This window comes from Amblyomma mixtum, chromosome 1, assembly GCF_055824585.1.
Source record: "Amblyomma mixtum isolate Tamu chromosome 1, ASM5582458v1, whole genome shotgun sequence".
Lineage (NCBI taxonomy): Eukaryota > Metazoa > Arthropoda > Arachnida > Ixodida > Ixodidae > Amblyomma > Amblyomma mixtum.
The window spans coordinates 37,880,420-37,898,540 of NC_143012.1; positions in this window are offsets into that span (position 1 = coordinate 37,880,420).

Below are 18,121 nucleotides of genomic sequence, written 5' to 3' on the forward strand. Positions count from 1 at the left end.
CTAAGCCTACACTTTTCCTTCATTTTTCCCTCCATGCAAGGAGAACTGACACACTCGCAAACAAAGTGATCATCAGCATCACCAGCTTAACTATGCTCACCGCGGGACAAAGGCGTCTCCCCAGTCTCTCAAACTGACATTGTCCTGTGGCAGCTGTGGCCACTACATGCCTTGCACGTGCCAAAGAATGCCTTCTTGTAAAGCGTGCTCTGCCGTCGGAAGACTTATAGAACGGTGAAGCCTACTTGCAAAAGACGGAAAGTATGTGGACAGGACCCCTTGTTGGGTGCTGTAGACGCGCACAGTATTTACAGCGAGGAGGTGGCTGCGCTAAAAACGCCCCCCCCCCCCTCCCCCCCTCTTGTCCCTGTCCCCTGTTCATAGCTTCTTCACACACGCAGTGACTTTTGCAGTTATGCTACACTTCGTGTCAAACACAACGATGTAGTTTTTAAAATATGTGACCCCGATGCGCGACAACTTTCTTGCACAAGGTTTATTTCATCTGAATGCAACTTACTGCATTCTATTCAGTACATTGCTATTAGTAAAATAATCGAGAAAGAAAGAAGCGAATCGTTAACAGTTGCGAAAATCGAGCAATGGTAATTGATCCCATTTTGTTGCTTCTTTATGCGTGCACATAGGCCGCAGATCAAAATTCTATCCACGATTTGAGCTTTATTATGCAGGGAAAACGAGAACCTCAATCAAGTGTCTGACCACCGAAGAAACTGAATCACGTGCTCGGTTCATGCACGCTGCGTCTAATGCACAATGTGAGAGGCTGTAGGTGAGAGTGCAGCCGTGAAAGAGAGACAGAAGGGGAAAGAGAGACAGTCTGTAGCCTCTTTGCCTTGGCAGTTGCCCAAAGGAGTGCTGCCGCCTGGCGGCAGAGTTCGCTATTTATCGTGTGCGGTGAGTGCCCTTCTTTCCGGCAGATGGCGCTAAAACAGCGTGCGCGATGCAGGGGCTCTAGCGCACAGCACAGCTTACAGGGGAGTCGGGTCCGCGTCCGGATGCTTTTGGTTCGCATTTTACCAGCTTAGGAATTAATAGATAATTAGCAGGTATTAATAAATAAACGCGAGGTTGCGACATTCTAGCTCAAGTTATCTGTAGCTTCAACGGCACCCTAACTATTGAGGAAATAACGGTTAAAATTTTAATGAAAAAAAAAGGAGCCATAGAAAAAAAAACTGAGCTCATTGGATAGGCGCTGGAGAGGTCACAAACTACCATGTCGTTAAGAAAAGCAGGCTAGCTTTTACGAAGCGGTAGGCATAATCAGTCCACTGGATTACTTGAGAGCGAAGTGCGCTTGGAAGGTAACTCCTCTATTGACACAATCGCATGAACCTCATAATTTCATTGCACGTCGCAGCATTTGTGTGTTTAACGAAGTGCCGCGCATGCCGATCGTCTTGCAGATTTGTTGAGTTCCGGAGTTCCGGTGTTGAGTTGCGCAGCACACTAAAGTGTGCTGCGCAATCTTAGTGGGGAATTTACATTTTTATATTATACGCCTCAACTAGTCGCAACTGGAAAAGCACAGGGTTAATTGAAGAGACATGGGAGAGACCTTTGCCCTGCAGTGGTAGTACTCAGGTTGATGATGATGATAATTATATGGGTTTATTGCGCAGAGCCTTCCTTTATGGGCTTTTGTTTACGACACTACACGAGGAAATATGTATTGATTTCCTTATGCTTCTCCTTTATTGAACCACTATTGAATTTTGAATTATACTTTCCAGCCTTAATTTTTTGCTCTTTAAAGAAAATGTATACAGTCGACCCCGGATATACCGAAGCAAGGTGTGTTGCTGGGCGAGTTGGTTGGGATTCATCTTTCTCAAGATGATTTACCGAAGCCGGATATTTCAAATTATTGGATAAATCGAATATACAGATCATCCCCTTGGAAATCCTGCGTTAGAGTATAGGTAAGTTCCGCTGTATATCGAACTGCAATTTCGGCGGTAGTTCGATATATCAAACTGAGCGCCGCACCCGGCAAGTGGCGCTTCTAATGGCGCACTTCGATAGCTTTGCGAATGCGGAAACTGGTCGGCTGCGAATCCTTGGCAACTTAATAACAGCACTAGCACTGCGAAGCCGCGTGAAGAGGTGAACTTGTGTGCTTGAGGTTGACCTTCGGTCTCTTTCACTTATTTTCCACTCAATATTGCTGTCATGCAATACAATCAACCTAATTAAAGCCTAGCGATGGCCCTCACGAGGGGTGCTTCGCTTCCAGACGCTTTGTGGAAACCAGTTGTGCCCTAATATTAATGAGTGATCTTTCTCTTTATAGTGTGCTGGTTACAGGATTAGATATATTATGGTAGGCAGTGGATATGTCCAAAGCACCGTCCGCAGCGCCTTCGATGGGAAGGAGGTTAGGCCTAATGACGCCAAGCGAGCAGTGTGCCTCTATGATGCCGGTGGGCAGAACCGCTTCATGAGGAACATCACTAGCGTGGGTGCAATGTATGCTTGCTTCAAGGTTACAGATAAGTTTATACACTTCCACTTTATATATATCGAGTTATCGATATAACGAACTATATATCGAACTATTTCGCGATCCCCTTCAAGTTCGATAGATCCGGGTTCGACTGTAGTTAGAGCTTCACTTGTTACAACTGGTGTGGACTTTATTTGCAAGAAACATCGAACGCGTATTAGTACCATCGGGCGCAAAAAAAAAAACGACAGAAACAAACAGACGTTCTGAACATGTGCGAGTCATCAGTAGGATTGCCAAGCATCCCGAATTTGCGACACTGTCCCGAATTTCGCTTGCCGTTAGAGGAACTGGCATTGGCAACAGCCCTGCTTGTGGCAGCGATGAGCTTGTAGAGCACCTTTCTATCACGTTTCTTTTTGGTCCAAACTTCGTTCGTCATTCTCTCTTCCTCTTTAGAGCCATTTTTTCTCTTCCGCTGAGCAGGGTACAACCAGAATGCTTGTCAGGTCCAGCTTCCTATATTTCTTTTCGTTACCTCTCACCATCTTGTTTCTATTAGCCAATTGAAGTGAACTGCCCTACAAGAGCCCCTCCCAATAATTTTTTGTTTACTTCGTCTTGCACCAAACAAGCGCTGCCACCCGACTCCTGTTGTTTCCGTAATATTACTACTGTCATTGACACTTATTTTGATAATATTAAATATGTCTCGCTGAGTCGTTCGATAAAATCCCATCAACAGCAAAGGGCAAAAGACAGATCATGCTATGTGAAAAGCGATAATTAACTCTTGCTCGCACGTTAGGACGTTTAGCAGTGACGCTTTCAAAATCGGCGACTTTGTTCTTCGCCTGTCTGCGTGTTAAGCACAGTATGATGGCACACGAAGTCCTAGGCCTGAAACGTTCCATATGAGCTGCTAGATTGGAATTGTGTGAATATGGAGTGAGTATGGAGTCGATAAGATGTTGAAAATTATATGGAAACTCATATTTTGTCTGTACGATGTCTGCAAGCATTCACATAATTTCTGTACGAATTCCGTACAGTGTACATGACGTCATATGGGGTCCGTAATTTTCCATATGTGTTTCCATGTAGTCCATACCGACTCTATATGCTTCATACTGAATCCATAAAACTCATATGAACACGAGTGGAATTACGCAACTCATCATGGGGGAACTTTCAGCAGGGTTAATGTTCACTGTCCTGCTCTCACAGATGCACAGTCTCGTTAATTGTTAATGACTGAAGATTAAACACGGGAGTGCAGAACCATCATCAAACGGCAAAGCGCAACTTTTTTAGTCAGTCCGCTCTCTCACAGCAAGCACTTCGCTCAGCTGATCACTGCTCGTCATAACTGAAGAGGAACAAAGGGATATACAGCAAAAACTCGCATCGCTCTGCACCCGCTATGGATTCTGGCTGAAATGAGAGTAGTGTCTTTCGCGCGCTGCGGAAGCCAACGCGCATTCCTGGCGTGAGCCGAGAGAGAGAGCGCTCCAATACTGTTCAGCGTGGGTATCTCCGCAGAAGCAGGGGGTACCGCACGGTGGTCGTTTATAACGGCGCAGTTTTAATCTCTCCTCCTATGTGTGTGGCCCCGAGCAATTAATTCGCGCCAATGGACGACGTCTTCGGGAGCGCGCGATTTAATAAAGGACTCTGAGCACTCTACTGTACCCTCGGGGAGGCTCATATATACCTGCATTGGGTGATATGGCTTGGTTCATAATGTCCCCCGTTTCTCCCTTAAGCCACGCAAAAAATAAGAAAACAAAAGGCGAACAAAAAGGGGCCGGGGGGGTACATGAGGCTCACTGGTCTATCTGAAGTTATTTCCAGACCAACCACGTTTCTTAATTATGTTCTTTTTTTATCGCGTGATGTGCTGTACCCTAATATCAAAAGACAATGGACAGGCGGCTCATCTTAAAGGAGGCCTTCTTCGGAGCCTCTCTCCGGATTCAGAGCTCGGTAATGCGGGCGGGACGGTTATTGAAATATCTGTCCCGTCAACTGGACTTAGGCTTCATTACTGCAAATTAAAGGTGACTCCCGGGATGTCGGACAACGAGGGTGTGGTATGAAGGCGAGCCGTGAGGGTCGAACGAGATTAAATAGATGGAAGGCCGAAGAATTACGCTGATCTGCGGTTTGATAGCATGACTGAGATCATGACACCAGTTCGGAGAAAGAGAAGCAAATGACTATTTATGCATCCGCTGACATTGTGTTAAGCATTGAACGATACCATTAAATCGATACATAGCCGGGATGCAGTGCCGCATGTCGCGACAGCATTTAAACAGTGCGTAAACAAACAGTGCGTGAAACCGATATAAAACCGATCCGATTTTTGTACCTGTGCGGCCCACTTACTGAGTATTTTGTCAAGATTAAGAAACAAATGTTCTGATTCGTTATGCCCATATATTTTAGGCTGCTTAGACTGTGCTTAGGTATTTTTCTACGTGATCCGCTGTTGTTTGTGGAGGGGGGGGGGCGGTCTTGCAAAACCGAGAAATGAAACTGTTCACCTCGTTCCCACCATGTTTCATGGAAAATAAATTCAATTCGTTCTCCGATTATCGCACAAATGCCCCGCCCCTGAGGATGTTTAAACGATAATCGTTAACCTTCAGCCTGAATCTTTCATGTTCACTTAAAACTGTGCTGGTGCACATTCGCTATGCACAAGATCCGCAGATAACGTCCTAACATCGTAGCCCCTACCCACGGTGGCTCTGCCCTCAAGTTTCGACTCTGTAGTGTTGCACGTGCGAAAATGCCCGTACATCACTTGGAGGAAGAACTAAAAAGCAAACCTTTGAGTGACCTGGCGTCATGTTTCCAGCTTATGTCGAAAAGGGGAGGGGGGGGAGTCCTGGATCCCCCAGGCAATCAAGCTCTTCCCCCTCCCACCCCCACCCCCCACATACACACACACTAAACGCGAACGCACACACACACACACGCACGCCCGCTTGCTTGCTCGGTTCTCTTGGCAGTGCTTTTGTTGGGAATGACCTGCAAAGCACCCTCCTACGCTGGATTCATGAAACAACTCTGGGCTGAACCACTCTAGACAACAATTCTTGGCTACGCTCCTGCCTCTGGTTTTGCTGACTTGCGCATTTCAATAACACCATTAAAAAGAAAATATAGTTTAGAATGTTATCGTTCATGCAGTATCCCGCTCACACTTGGCATTTCAGGTGTACAACTAACGAACAAACAGAAAATAAATTAATTTATCTTGCCTTGGCTTCCAAGGTGCGTGCAGGATGTGATAACCATGTAATTAGAACGCCAAAGTATAGGATGGCGGTAAATTTTATCCTTTTCGGCATGATGAGTGACTCATGCCACGGCATGACACAGTTATATGTGTCTGTTTTACCTCTTCGCATTTGTCAGGCAGTGCACTCGTCAGTTCTTTTTCTTTATCTATATGGTGCACTTCGATAGAATACTAATATCCAAACTCCCACTCCAAGTTTTTCTTCAGCATGACTAGCTAGTAGACCTCGTTGGCTCTTGCGAAGCGTGTAACCGAATATACTTGTCGAAAACTGTGAATACGATTTTGTGCGACGGGCCGAATGGCATCGACTCGGAGAACGTAGAAATAATAAGCAAGCGACGCGGAGACGAGGAGTGCTTTTCTTCGCCTCTGGCTGCTCATACACTAACACACAAACCCGAGGGCTTAAACGGGAATACTTCCTCTGGAGCACCGGCTAACAGTTGTTGACAAGCTGTACAAATAAACGAGCCAAATCCATCTCGGCCTAATTACGGAAGCATAAGCACGTCTGCAATTTAACACAAGCGTCTGACACAAAATTAAATCGGTTCTGAGCGTCATGGGTGGAAAAAAGCTTTCCTCAGCCTTTCTCGGCTCGAGATCGGGTCGAGTCTTGACACAAGGAAATAGTGCCAGGTTACAGGACAGGCCCACGGACGCGCAATCGTACACGCATGCACCACGGGTGGCTCAGCCGAGCAGAGACTGAAGAGGCCGGGCTAAACGGGGCGACGCAGCCGCTCCCCAGATGCGCGAAAACCGCTTCGTCGCCAAAGTGGGGGATCAGCGAGAAGGCGACGGCCGTCAAAACACAGTCGCAGCCGTAGCTCGCACCCTCGCCTACGCGTGCAGAGAAGTTGCGTGCAGTGCCGCCGAAGCCGGCGTCCGCCACTATCAGGGCCCCATTCATTCGGTACGGCAGGAGTTGGCCATTTGGCAGAGAGGGCCCAGGCGTCGGTGTAGGAACAAGCGAGAATGGATGGGTTCGTTAATGTAGTTGTAGTGGTATTTTTTTTTTATTTTTCATTGAACATGGAAGGTAAAATAATTTTTTCTACCCCGGCATCTGCTATCGCTGCTGGAAGCACCTGAGCTGGGGCAGCGGAAATGAAGGATAGCAGGCAGAGTGCAGAAGTGAAATGAAAGAGGTGAGCGGACAGTTAGAAAGAATAGGGGGAGGAGTACACTGACAATAAATCTATTTACATATATACATGATAAATATAAATATATACAGGTCGCACGCGCGTGTTCTCCTTTTTCTGGATAGATGAATGCTGCACACTTTTGTTTGGACGGGGCGGGCATAGAACTCTGTGTGTTCGCGACGGCAAGAGCATGTCTGCCGGGGCAGCAATCGTTTCATCCCCCCCCCCCCCCCCCCCCCCCCCCTAGACAGCCACGTCCCGACTAGTCCGTTGTTTTCGCAAGCGTGTAGCGGCGGAAAAATATACACGTCTTCGACTTCCGTCTTCCGAGTGAAGCCCTCTGTTATTATTGCGCGCTATATAGTGTGCCTGTTCGACCGCCGTTGTCCTCATTAGCACGCAGTTGACAGGGTCGAGTACGGCGGGGTTTTTCTTACTTGTCACGTCCGTGGCAGCCCGTTTGGGCGTTGCGGGCAAGTACATGTGTGTGAGCGGCGTTAAATGTTTGCACGTTCCTTGCGCGAGGCACACACGCTCGTATAGCTGGTGACGAAGAACAAGACCCTCGAAGAAGTGCGCGAGGTGACGTTTTGGCTTTGGTCACGGTTTAGAAACGCGATGTGGAATTCCGCATTGACCCGCTGATACCTTAAAAAAGCGCGGTCTCCTCGGCGGGCCTTTTTCCCGGTCTTATTAAGGTGAGAGCCTTTAATGCCTCATACTGTCGTCCTTTAACAAAGCGTGCCACACGCGTTTAACTCGGGCACTAAAAAAAAAAACCGATGGTTCGCTTCAGATAGAGGAGGGAAAATTGAAGCTAGAAGCCAAGTTTGATGACTGTAGATTAATTAGTTAACTAGTTATAGGCACAAATGTCGAAATTGCGTCGAAATAGCGCGGACGTCGATATAGCCACGGGAAAGGTGTGACATCACACCACCGGAAGTTGTCACGGCATAGCGAAAAATGTCACAGAATGGTCGAAAAAACGTCAGATTCGTGTCAAATTACATGAATAAATGTGCAGTTAAGCGTAATTAACATTTTACATCCCCAAAATATGTATAATTTGGGTATCGATATAGCCACGGGAACGGTGTGACGTCACATCCACCTGAAGCCGTTATGGCATGTGTCCTCGGCTTTCGCCTCTCAACACTTTTGTGGCCAAAGCGTCCTTTTTTTCTTATTCCTTCCGTCACTCATGACTAGCTCTATCTCCCGTCATTCATGACTAGCACTGGTTTTCACCCAGAGAGGTGAAAGACAGTGCGAAAACGGGGACCATATCAAAAGGACGGACAACCCTCAGCAGCTGAGTACAACATTCACATGCACAAATGAAAGCGAATACCCAATGTCCAGAAGGCTCCTCTTGTGTGGCAACATATATATATATATATATATATATATATATATATATATATATATATATATATATATATATATATATATATATATATATATATATATATATATATATATATATATATATATATATATATATATATATATATATATATATATATATACACCCCATGCCGTCTGCATGCCATCCCTCTGGATATTGAGCAATGAGGTTCTAGAAAATAGGCATCAAAGGAATTCGGTTTCATATTCATTTCGCTTACGGCAGTCGAAAGGGAAAAAAAGTGAAGGGGTATTGCCACGTCAGTATATGGTCCTGGAGTATTATTTCTTTTCATGTGGGCTTGATTAGACAGTCTCCAGTCTGCGCTGTGTATTTTTTTGTATTTTCCGCAGACTCCGTTCTTGTCACATTCTGCGTCTCAGCGGCGTAAGCATTAAGTTCTTACCATTTACTTTGTCGACGAAAGCATCGCCTAAAGGCTTTGTCTCCACAGCCGACTCTATTCTAGGGAAGTTTTTGTAATTGGTACTAAATTTTGCTGATCAGTGCGCAGAATTGTTCTTTCTTCAGGCGAATAACAGTCGGGTTCGGCCGAGCTCACGCACAAACGGATTAGCCGTTTCCGGGATCCAGTATCCAGGATCTCAGCTCTCATGAAGAGAGCTGCCATAAACTGCGGCGTAAGCTCAATGCTCTCTATAGGTTATCTGGCCTCGAGAAAAAAAAATGGCTGAGGCTTAGCTAAGCTTAAGGCTAGTCAGATGCGAAGCATATTGATGGCTAGGCTTGGTAATACATGGCTTTCCTTTTGTAGAACGTTGTCGCTGAGCCGCATATTGAGCACGCCGCTTAGCCAGACGTTCATCCCGCTCTTCATCGGTCTCTGTGGCACGCTGAAGCTTTCGCTTCTCGTTCAAATCAGCCCTGCTTCTAGGCGGCATCCCAACACCTGGCCGCCTCGTAAGTGCCCGGAGAGCAAGGCAAGCTCAGCTTTATACCGCTGCTGTAGCGTCACGTGGTCAGCTGCAGCGCCTCTGATGTGGAGCCTCCACCGCCGCGGCCGACCGCGCGAGCCGGCAGCCCATCTCTCCTCTGCTGTGACGTCATGTTGTCACGTGGTCAGCCGCCGCGCCTCTGATGTGGAGCCTCCACCGCCGCGGCCGACCGCGCGAGCCGGCAGCCCATCTCTCCTCTGCTGTGACGTCATGTTGTCACGTGGTGTCGCGTGGTCACGCTAAAGGTCAATGGTAGCTCCACCGCCGCGCTCGACGGGCTGTAGTGTAGCTCTAGTAATATGCTTCGCATAAAAAAAGAGCCTCTCTATAGTGAGCAGCGCACGATAGTTTTCAATCTTACTGGCTTTCAGCGGTTTTTATACTCACTGACGCTGTCAGAGAGTGTAAACGAAAGGTCAGACCAATCGCCGGCCTGCACTGTGGATTAACCGAAAAAGCTTCCGACAGTGGCCTTTCTTATCTGCCTATTAAAAAACGCGGGTTAATGACATCCTAGTCGAAATCAAGAGGAAAAAATGGGCTTGGACAGGGCATGCAGTGCGAAGGCAAGATAACTGCTGGTCGTTAAAAGTAATGGAGTGGATTCTAGCCTAGCAAGGGGCGGCAGAAATTTATGTTGACGGATCAGATTAACGAGTTTGCAGGGACACGGTGGGCGCAGCTGGCGAAGGACAGGGTTAATTGGAGAGGCATGGGAGAGGCCTTTGCCCTGCAGTGGGCGTAGTCAGGCTGATGAGGATGATCTTTTGTATATTCAATTCTCATTTCTATCTTTTGAATATTCAATTTGCGAACAAGCTGGGTCATCGTAAACGTTGCTGTCAAAGTCAAAACTGTTACAATCCCCATGGCCACGCAGGTGTCACTCGTGAGAAACTGCTCTTCGAACCTCAGCTTTTCGATAGACCCGCCGCGGTGGCTCAGTACTTAAGGTACTCGTCTACCGATTCGGAGTACCCGAGTTCGAACCCGACCGCGGCGGCCGCGTTTCGATGGAGACGAAACGCAAAAGGCGCCCATGTACTGTGCGATGTGGCTGTGCGTTAAAAATCCCCCAGGTTGTCGAAATTATTCCGGAGACCTCCACTACGGCACCGCTTTCTCTCTTTCTTATTTCACTCCCACCTTCCTCCGTTCCCTTACGGCGCGGTTCAGGTGTCCGCCGAGATATGCGAGGCAGTAACTGCGTCATTTCCTTTCCTGAAAACAAAATTTCAAGTTTTCAATTTTCGATCGCATCCTCGCCCCCCCCCCCCCCCTTTTTTTTGCAATCGCATTAAAAAAAAAAGATCCGAAGAAGCGATCACCCCCCCCCCCCCCCCCCCTCCTTAACTTCCCACGGGCTGCAAATTATATAGCACTCCAAAATGGCGTCGACGGCAGGCGTGGCTCCCATTTATGTAAACTAATCATGTATAGGTAGCTGTTCAAACTCGGAGACGCTAATAAAGCGTATACTGCCAAAACGCACGTTCGCCACCGCTCTATATATGCAACCACTTGGAGACTGCGCAACGACATTGACGGCAGCAGCGGTGCGAGGCAGCGGAGTTGTCTGTGTGGCTTAGTAAAGACGAGCACCGTATGGCGCAGTCCGTGTGTGCGACATTATCGACCCATCGCTCGGCGATGCCATCTCCTCGGCTCGCTGTAGTGACTGCGTGGGTGTGTCGATGCAGCGTGTTTCCGCATCTGTCTCTTCCTATGCGAACAGCATGGCATACTGCGAACTTGAAGTTCAATGATGACTTCTCAGCGTTCACAGCTTGTTCTGTATAATGCACATGCTTTCCCGGTTGAGTGCAGTTATTTGCAGCGCGCAACGTCTCAGATGGATAGCTTCGTGCGAACTCCCAGATGTTCTACATCCATCTTTCTCCGTAGCAGCGCGTCTGCTTTTTCTTTTTTTTTTTATTGCGTACGGGAAGTTGGTTTAGCCAATAACTTGGAAATAGCTTTTTACAGACATCTCGTAGACGTTTCCGGAACACAATAGTCGAAAACAGAGTTAGTTGGGGAACACACATAAACACACAACAGTTGTGTTGCGGAAGGCCCACAAACACTGTACAGCAAAGGAGTGTCATTGTGCCGTAACCACTGCACGCTCACGGAGCTTAGAACGACAAAACAGTTTAGATGGGGGTTGTAATTGGTACTCTCAACACGAAATGAAACCTGAACAAGGCAGTTGGAACGCGTCAACCAAGCGAGAAGTCTACAGTTCGGGGAGTCATAATAATAGACCGTATGAACATTACTTCTGTGCAAGCACGTGTCCTGAGCCCGGGTACACTGGATATCAGTTTGTAACAGCTCCCCCACTCGTAGCCAGCTTGATACAAAAAATTACACTGGGCCTCTCCCAAAAAATTTCTGGTACATGGTCTGCTTCTGTCACAAATGCCACCATGTGAACATAGTAATAGGTCGAGGCTGTATTTTGTCTGCAATGCCTATTAATTTTCCTTTATCGTTATCTGGGTACACTCTACTTATTCGCATGCCACACGATACTGACTTACACTTATTACATGGGCACAGACTAAACTTACCTGTTACTCACATAAAAACAGAGAGAATTATTAGTGAACATTCGGTCAGTCGAGAAAGTTTCACCGCACGATCTGCTTATAACCACGGTGTAAGATAAAACTAAGCGTTCGCGCACTTTTTTTGCACGCGCTGACAACTTTTGACCCCCCCCCCCTTTTTTTTGGGGGGGGGGGGGGGCGCTTTCATAAAATGATGGGTGTTTGAGGATACAGCAAGCAAAAAAGTGGGAACGTCCCTTTTTTTTCAGTGCACAGGGACTTCATAACGGAGAGGGGGGAGGGGGTAGCCGCGACAGCAGTCATATACGTAGAGAAGAAACTTCGCCCCCGCGATGACGGCGCGGCGATAACGCCGTGTTGCCTGGCAGACACGGCCTCGCTTGGCAGACACTATTCAAGCGGTGCGATCCCGACACAGCGTGGCCACGTCTGCCTCCCACGTTTTCTCTGAGGCGCCGCCAGCGTTGCGAAGCCGTGGCACACATTTTTAGATCCCCCCCATCCAGCTCCATGGGACGGAATCAGCCACGGGGCGACACGATCGGGCACGACGCCAGGGACGGGAAAGCAGCGCTTCGCTTTCGATCGCCGCGAACGCAAATGGGCGGTGAGGCCTGACGAAGCGCAGCGGGTAGACTGCCGCTGAGGCTTCTGTGGACGCCGCTGAGGAAATCTCGCCGCGCGCTTCAAAGTTAGAACACGCGGGCCGCACTTGTGCAGTTCCACAGTATTTATAGGGAGGAGAGAAATTGTGTTAGGGTGATCTCACTCCTCCTAACAAACAATAACGACAAAGCTAACCAAGAGGGTTCAGCTTAAGTTAAGAACAACGCAGCGAGCTATGGAAAGGAAAATGATAGGTGTAGCGCTAAGAGATCGGGAGAGGGCGGAGTGGGTGAGGGAACAAACGTGGGTTAATGACATCTTAGTTGAAATCAAGAGGAAGAAATGGGCTTGGTCAGGGCATGTAATGCTAAGGCAAGATAACCGCTGGTCCTTAAGGGTAACGGAGTGGATTCCAAGAGAAAGCAAACGTAGCAGGGGACGGCAGAAAGTTAGGTGGGCGGATGAGATTAAGCAGTTTGCGGGGATACAGTGGCGGCAACTGACAAATGACAGGGTTAATTGGAGAGACATGGGAGAGGCATTTGCCCTGCAGTGGGTGTAGTCAGGCTGATGATGATGATGAGGAGGATGATTTCACTCCGGGGTTCCTGATGTGTGGGCATGTATTCCAAGCAGCACAGGTTATCGGCCCAATATTGGTAATAGATGGCTTCACTCTGGTTCTTTGTAGCACCGGCATTTGCCAACACATTTCACATATTGGGCCAATTATGGAAATGGATGGTTTAAACTTTGGTCGTTTGTAGGACCGGCCTGTGCCAATACATTTTCAATACTGGGCCGATTAGCTGTGCTGCTTGCGATATGATGTGTGCGCACACATCCGTACACATGTTCACCCACATGTATATACACACACATGTACACACTCATATGTACGCACGCACGCACACACACGCACGCACACACACACACGCACCCCCACACATATTTTGTATGCGTCCCGTGACCTCAGCCCCACTTGTGACGACATCACAACTACCGTTCAGCTGCTGAAACCGAAACTATACAACGGAGGAGAAATTTCATTTTAATTATCTATCGGGTGCAGGCACACTTAAGGTGAAGATTCGTTTTAGTGATATCTCATGCATCATTACAAATCAACAGAAAACATATGATGCCCCCAGGGATTTAATATTTGATGTTTTCTTGCCACCTGCATTGAGCTGTGACTGCTTTTTAAAGATTTCACTGCGGATGAGCGTTCTTTCACTACTTGTTAGTTTCAGTGGTTCAGTTCCAGCTAGTCGTCTTTCTGCGTTATGTATACCTTGCTCTTTAGCTGTTACAGTATCGGCTGACTCTGAAAGGGTGCACAACAGCCCGCTTTAATGGCGGCCAGCTGAATGCGGGCACGCATTTCATTACGGAAGCCTTTGAGAAGAGAACAGTTCGGCTATGCTGGTGCACGGCCCATTATCAAAAGATGATCGTTGCGCACTGAGAGGTTGAGGGACAAAAAGATGCAGTAATAAAGCTGGTCCCCGTACAAGCTTGTGTACATCACGCGAGGTTGTATCAGACTCAAGTACCGGTCCCCACATGTGGACATGGGTTCGAATCCCACTCCTAACGTCATGTTGTCGTGGCGTACAGACGTTGTACACGGAACGGCTCGGATGAGCAGCACGGCAACACAACAAGAGAATACCACCACCAGGTTTATTCCAGTCGTAGTTTAATAACAGCCGTGATGACGGCAAACTTCAGGCACCAGTGGTTATTCTGTGACTTGCACGCCGACCGCAGTCTGCTGTCAGTCAGATTTGGGCGCATGTCAGCATAGTATCCCCCGTCGTCACGTTCCTGCAGCTTCATGAAAATTGATTGCTAAAAAAAAAAAGTTACCCGACCAACTTCGTTCATCGTCTTTCCACGCTTTCCGCCAAATCGTATGTGTTGGCCTATATACGTAGCAGTGCTAGTGAAACTCTTTGTGCCAGTATACAACGGACAAATTGAGGGCGTCTCTGGCACGAAGAAGGTCGTCTCCTTGTCAAGCCGGTTTTTCCCGCAGACGCGGAAGGCTTCGCAACCTATATACCGAAAGCGCACTTTTCTTCCTCAATTTTGTGTGCTCAAGCTATCAGCCGCCGAACTCCAGCCTTGAATTGCGGCGTATACCTTGCAAACCTTGCTTCAGCCGCTTTAGCTCTGGCGGTCTCTGCATGGGCCCTTAAATGCTCGCCCTATATAAGCTGCGAAAACCTCACGATATATAATATATATTGCTTGCCTACGAATCGTGGTGCCATTTTTTAGTGAAGACATCAAAAATGAAAGTCGCAAAAAAAAAAACACTGTCGGCAACGTATAAATTTGCTTACTGTAAAACATCTCCATTACTGATGTAAGCGGGTCAAGGGCATGCATTTATATCCCCTGCCGCGGCGGTCGAATTTCGATCGAGGCGAAATTCTGGAGGCTCGTGTACTATGCAATGTCAGTTGCACGTTAAAGAACCCCAGGTGGTCGAAATTATCCGGAGCCCTTCTAGACTACAGCATCCCTCATTGCCTGAGTCGCTTTGGGACGTCAAACCCCCATAAACCAAACCTAAACCAACCTTTGTCATTGCTGATACTTCTGCCACATCGGGCTGTAAACGCGTAAACGCGTAAACGATTTTTGCCGCTGCCTCACGTCCTTCGGTTAGAATCTTCGCAGAATAATAAGGGCGCTCTTTTGGAGAACTTCTAGGAGCGTATTGACGCCTCATTATAACTAAGACTGCTGGCTATGCTTTTCGATCTTGTGAAATGTAACTTGCCACGACTGAACCGCCGCTTTGGAAACAGGGTCTTGAAAGCGTATACAGTCATGCCTCGTTATTATGGGCACTTTGGCTCCCGCACATGACTGCCCATAAAGGGAGTAACCCATAATAACGAATCACGAAGAAAAAAAAATATGGTCGAGGGGTATTCTTACGTGCGTAGTGGTGGGAACTGCCGTGGCAGTTCGACAAAATCTGGGGAGCCGTTATCTTTAACACAATTTGGTGTAGTTCTGAGGGTCTAGTATCGTAGTAGACGCGTGGCGACGTCTAATGGCGTGGTGAGGTAATCCCTACTACGACTGTTCACATCCCACGGAATATGCAGGGTGTTTCACATAAGGTTTTACAAAATTTTTAAAAATAGGCTTTTTGGGTTAGAGGAGCGCTTTTATCGGCATAGCATTGACAGCGGTGTAGTGAATCAGAATTCAGCTAAGACGTACTAACTCGCAGCCTGGTTAACCAATAGCGAAGAGTTAACTTTTGAACTAATACTGTTAGGCTTGTTAGTTATAGACAGGCATGTAACCCACCGTAAGTAGTAGTAGTAGTAGTGGTGGTTTTTATTTTTTCATTGAACATGGAAGGTAAAAGAATTTTTTCTACCCCGGCATCTGCTATCGCTGCTGGAAGCACCTGAGCTGGGGCAGCGGAAATGAAGGATAGCAGGCAGAGTGCAGAAGTGAAATGAAAGAGGTGAGCGGACAGTTAGAAAGAATAGGGGGAGGAGTACACTGACAATAAATGTATTTACATATATATATGATAAATATAAATATGTATACATATATACCCATTTCAGATTTTAGAATCTCGAAAATGCGGTTACCCTCGGCGCTGTGGCCCAACAAATTTGGGCAACTTCGACAAGTTACGGGCACTGGAGAAGTTGCTTTGCCTGCAAGCTTCTCGAAAGCGCATGTATTTTGCCGCGATGTCGCCAAAATTTGTTGGGTCACAGCGCCGAGGTTAACCGCATTTTCGAGATTCTAAACACTGATATGGATAGTGTAAGGGAACGGTAGTACGTGCGGGGTCATTAGTACCGGTAATTCTTTCTCAGCACCCCGCCGCTGGCGTCTTCAATGGACCCCCCCGGCGGGATGGGGCGGCGGGGTGCGCTCGAAACGAAGTGTGACTTCTCTTGGAACCATTCGGCCGCGCGGGTGTCCATCGCCCTCTGGGGTCGATTCGTGCCGGCTATCCAAAGAGCGGTGAGAGCCGACGCTCGCCGATCGATTGCACCCCTCGTCTTGACGGACAGCAGATCAGACGCAAACTTGCGACAAACGTCTCGTTCGGAAGGTCTGCAGATCTGAAGATTAAGCACTGCCGGACGGAACGGCGTCAGGCGCTGTTGACAAGAAGGGGGCTTGGGGGGGGGGGGGGGGGGGGGGGCAGTAAAAATGACGAATAGCTGGCGACAGCGCGGCTAGCCGAGGACAGAGAAGGCCTGAGCGGCGTGATGCGACTAATCGGGTGTCGGTGAGGCGCCGGCTAGTAAGGCGTTAGCGTCGGCGCTCTTGGCCTACGCCGGAAAGGGCGTCGAAAATCAGCATGCATCTCTATGTCCCTGGCCTGGCGCTGGCTCGCTCCCCCTCTCGAGTCGAGGGAACGAATTTCAAGCCGTGGAGAAAAGGGGTTGGGGGGCGCTGAAAGGACCTATTAAACCGCGAAGAAAAGTTCGGGGAACCCGAAAGAGGTTCAAGCCATGAAGAAAAGGGTCATCGAGACTCCCGTGGTCCTCCGATTGTTGTAAACCGGCGCCGGCTTCGGACGCGTACGCGAGTGACCGTGCGCTGGCTCCGATATCTAGCACGGACAGATATCGGCGCCTCGCCGAGGTTCGCTGGCGTCTCCTGCAGTGCGCATGCGCAGACCGGTTCTGCTGTACGCCAAGAGTACCGACGCTGAGCGCGTACGCCCAGAAAGGACCCTTGGAGTTGGGACTTAAGTCGCTAAGAAACGCGGGTCCGAGCTCGTAGTGGCTCACAGCGGTAACTGCCCGTTTAAGCCCGATAATCCCCAATTCCGAGACGACGCCAAGGTGGAGGGTCATCGGGGAAACCGATCGCCCGTGCTGGCACTAGTGTGTGTCGACAGACGCGTCGGCAGCCGTGTCGACAGACGCGTCGGCAGGAGTGTCGACAGACGCGTCTGCAGCCTTGTCGACAGACGCGTCGGCAGGAGTGTCGACAGACGCGTCGGCAGCCGTGTCGACAGACGCGTCGGCAGCCGTGTCGACAGACGCGTCGGCAGATTCGTCCGCCTTTCGGCGTCACTGATTAAAAGGCTCAAGGTTCCAGCATGAATAAAGGCGCATCTAGTGAATGCATGGGCTTCATAAATAAAATAAAAGGAGTAAAGTCAAGAAAAGGGAAATAAAAAATGAAAATAATCAAAAATAAAAAGATAATAAAAATAAGATGTAAATAAAATAAAAACAATAAAATTAAGAAAAGGAGCAAGAAAATAAATAAAACAAAATATGAAAAATAAAAAGTAAATAAAAACAAACAGTGGCCAGGAAACGCTTTCGCCTTGCAGCACTTTAGAGAGCCAATGTGCCCCCTGAATTTTTTACTTCTATTTTGCGAGGGAGACAATATTTTACCTCCCAGGGTTCTGGGCTAAGGTCAGATGTGATGCATCTTCGGCTATGCCTCCCCTAGTGTTAGCCAGTTCCACCTTTTTGTTGTTTGTCTTTTTGCCGCTTAATGTGTCTCTAGTGCCTAAACCTGTATGTAATGTAAATTTCTGTACATAAACTTCAAGTACTCCCTTAATCCCTGCATATTAACTCATCGCGAGACCGTCTCCGACGTGGCACCC